Source organism: Dama dama, chromosome 18 (genome assembly GCF_033118175.1).
Source record: "Dama dama isolate Ldn47 chromosome 18, ASM3311817v1, whole genome shotgun sequence".
NCBI classification, from domain to species: domain Eukaryota; kingdom Metazoa; phylum Chordata; class Mammalia; order Artiodactyla; family Cervidae; genus Dama; species Dama dama.
Window position 1 is genome coordinate 109,182,743 of NC_083698.1, and position 3,996 is coordinate 109,186,738.

The window sequence follows — 3,996 nt, forward strand, 5'->3', positions numbered from 1 at the left end:
CACCCCGGCGTGAGCATGCGCACTGCGCCCAGCCTACGCCGGGGAGCCGGCGGGCATGCGCAGTAGGAAGTTCGAGCATTCCGGTTCATGACGTCAGACCCCCGTCTCCTAGGAAACTGGGAGAGCGCTCGGGGGGCTTATTTTCTTTCTTCTCTGGTAAACTTCAATATGCTTTTGTTAAGTGAAACTAGCAGCGTGTGCGTGTGGCTCATGGTTGATTCTGAAAAAAAGTGCGTTAAATTTAAACGAATTTTTAAAAATATATCAAGCCGACAGATTTATCGAGTTCATTTTGGAGGCAGAAGAATTCTATTACTTAGTTGTTATTAAGTGTCCGTTGAGATGAATATTAGATGAGGAGATGATAGAAAAATAGACGGATATTGAATATTTGCTATTCGCCAGACCTTGTGCGGAGTCCTGGGAACAGAACAAGGAATAAGATACATGTCTGAATGGAGTTATTCTTGGACTTCCCTTGTGGCTCAGCTGGTAAAGAATCCGCCTGCAATGCGGGAAATCTGAGTTGGATCCCTGGGTTGGGAAGATACCTGGAGAAGGGAACGGCTACCCACTCCAGTAATTCTGGCCTGGAGAATTCCATGGACTGTACAGACCATGGGGTCGCAAAGAGTCCCGACAGGACTGAGCGACTTTCACTTTCACTGATGAAGTTTGCAGCACAGTAAAGTCATTTATTCCAAAGTGTCCTTTAAAAAGACTCTTTCCAACAGCTGTATCTGTTGTTTGGTAGGGCAAAACTTTGAGGTTGGCACTCTGCATTCTCTTATTCTTATCCTTACACTTGCAGCTGTGTAATTAAGAAATGATTTTATAATAGTAATGATAGTTAACATTTACAGTGCCAGGCACTCTCCTAAGGGTTTTAATATATAATAACTGATTTAATCCTCACAGTCCTGAGGTGGGTACTGTGATAATCCGCACTGCACCGATGAGGAAACTGAGGCACTATTTCGGCCCATTTTACTGTGTTGTAATGATCATAGTGGTTGGGACATTAATAAGAAATAGGAAGCAAAGACCATGAATACAGTCAGTTCTTCAAAGAAACTTGGCTGTGAAGGAAGGAAATAACATGCTACGTAGAAGAAACATATATATATAGGCTATAGGAAGAGTCTTTTAAGAAGGTAAAGCTTGGTTCATGTTTAAATGCTGATAGTTAAGAGCTGGTAGACATTTAATGGTTAGAGACACTATATCCGAGGAAGGATAGTTGATGGAGTTGGACCGGAAGAGGAAGGAGGGTCTGGGTATAAGAATCAGCTTTAGATGGGGGAGGACATCTTCCACTGTGAGCAGGGAGGGGAGTCAAGGATAGGTGCAGACTATTCAGAATAACCAAGACATGGCAACAACCTAAATGTCCACAGACAGATAAAGAAGATTTGGTATTCACCCCTGCACACAATAGAATGTTACTAAGCCATAAAGAAGAATGAAATAATGCTATTTGCAGAAACATGAATGGACCTAGAAATTATCCTACTAAGTGAAGTAGGTCAGACAGAAAAAGACAAATGATATCACTTATATGTGGAGTCTAAAATATGACACAAATCAACCTATCTATGAAACAGAAACAGATGCACAGACATAGAGAACAGACTTGTAGTTGCCGGGGTCGGGGGGGATGAATGGGAGTCTGGGGTTAGCAGATGCAAACTATTATATGTAGCATGGGCTTCCCTCATAGCTTAGCTGGTAAAGAATCCGCCTGCAATGCAGGAGACCCCAATTTGATTCCTGCGTCGGGAAGATCCCCTGGCTCCTCCAGTATTGTTGAGATTCCCTGGTGGCTCAGATGGTAACGAATCTGCCTGCAATGTGGGAGACTTGGGTTCAATCCCTGGGTTGGGAAGATCCCCTAGAGAAAGGCATGGCAACCCACTCCAGTAGTCTTGCCTGAAGAATCCCGATAGAGGAGCTTGTTGGGCTACAGTCCATAGGGTTGCAAAGAGTCAGACACAACTAAGCACAAGCCCAGCACATATACAGGATGGATAAGCAACAATGTCCTTCTGTATAGCACAGGGAACTATATTCAATATCTTGTGATAAACCATAAGGGAAAAGAATATAAAAAAGAATGTATGTATATATGCACAACTGAGTGACTTTTCTGTACAGCAGATATTATAACACAACACTGTAAATCTACTATTGTTGTTGTTGTTGTTGTTTAGTCACTAAGTCATGTGACTTTTTGTGACCCCCATGGGCCGCAGCACGCCAGGCCTCCCTGTCCTTCACTATCTCCTGGAGCTTGCTCAAACTCATGTCCATTGAATCAGTGATGCCATCCAACCATCTCATCCTCTGCTGTCCCCTTCTCCTCCTGCCTTCAATCTTTCCCAGCATCAGGGTCTTTTCCAGTGAGTAGGCTCTTCACATCAGGTGGCCAACTTAGAATTGACAGGTTTAATCTCCTTGCAGTCCAAGGGACTCTCAAGAGTCTTCTCCAACACCACAGCTCAAAAGCGTCAATTCTTCAGCACTCAGCTTTCTTTATAGTCCAACTCTCACATCCATACATGACTACTGGAAAAACCATAGCTTTGATTAGATGGACCTTTGTGGGCAAACTAATGTCTCTGCTTTTTAATACACTGTCTAGGTTTGTTATAGCTTTTCTTCCAAGGAGCAAGTGTCTTTTAATTTCATGGCTGCAGTCACCATCTGCAGTGATTTTGGAGCCCAAAAAAATAAAGTCTGTCACTGTTTCCATTGTTTCCCCATCTATTTGCCATGAAGTGATGGGAACAGATGCCGTGATCTTAGTTTTCTGAATGTTGATCTTTAAGCCAACTTTTTCACTTTCACTTTCATCAAGAGGCTCTTTAGTTCTTCTTCACTTTCTGCCATAAGGGTGGTGTCATCTGCATATCTGAGGCTATTGATATTTCTCCCAGCAGTCTTGATTCTAGCTTGTGCTTCATCCAGAGCGGCATTTCTCCTGATGTACCCTGCATATAAAGTACTCATATAAAGTTAAATAAGCAGGGTGACAATATACAGCCTTGACGTACTCCTTTCCCAATTTGGAACTAGTCTGTTGTTCCATGTCCTGTTCTAACTGTTGCTTCTTGACCTGCAATGATATTTCAATTAAAAAATGGATCTAGGTGCCAGATATAGTTTGAGATGTGGAGCTCAAAGAGGTTCAGGAAGTTCTAATCTGAGCACTTATGTTTTTTTTTCTCTGAAGTAAATAGCAAGATAGTAGAAATGCAAGATTCAAGTTTAAATTCCTCTTGTGAAAATTAAAAGGAGCACCCAACTCTAAACAAATGTTACCCACCCTCCTCAGAGAACCAGTCTTGGTCCACTTGCATATATAATGCAGTCAGTGAGAGACCTGATACTATGGTAGAGTATGGCAGTAATTGTTCTAACTAGGGAAATTTTCCTGTAATTATCTATACTCACATTCAATATTCAACACGTATTAGTACTATTCTTTCATTGCACAGAGCTCTTTCCTGAGTTTCAGTGTTCCTGAATTTCAAGATGAATTTTCTGAACTCACCATGGATTCTGATGTCAGATACACGTAGAATTTTTAACCTGATTCTGTCACTTATTTACCCTGATATAAGTTACTTACCTTTCTGGGCCTTAGTTAGTGTAGAGCTGACTCATTGGAAAAGACCCTGATGCTGGGAAAGATTGAAGGCAGGAGGAGAAGGGGACGACAGAGGATGAGATGGTTGGATGGCATCACTGACTCAATGGACATGAGTTTGGCGTGCTGCGGTCCATGTGGTTGCAAAGAGTCGGACATGACTAAGTGACTGAACTGAACTGAACTGATGATGACTAAGTGAAACCATGTACTTAAAATGGTTAGCACAGTACCTTGCACAAAATATCAATTCCTTTCCTACCTCCCTGCCTTTCTTAGGTTGTCACTTAATGTAGCACCAAAGATACAATAATACTCAGTAGAGATTTTCCATTCAATGTGATGGC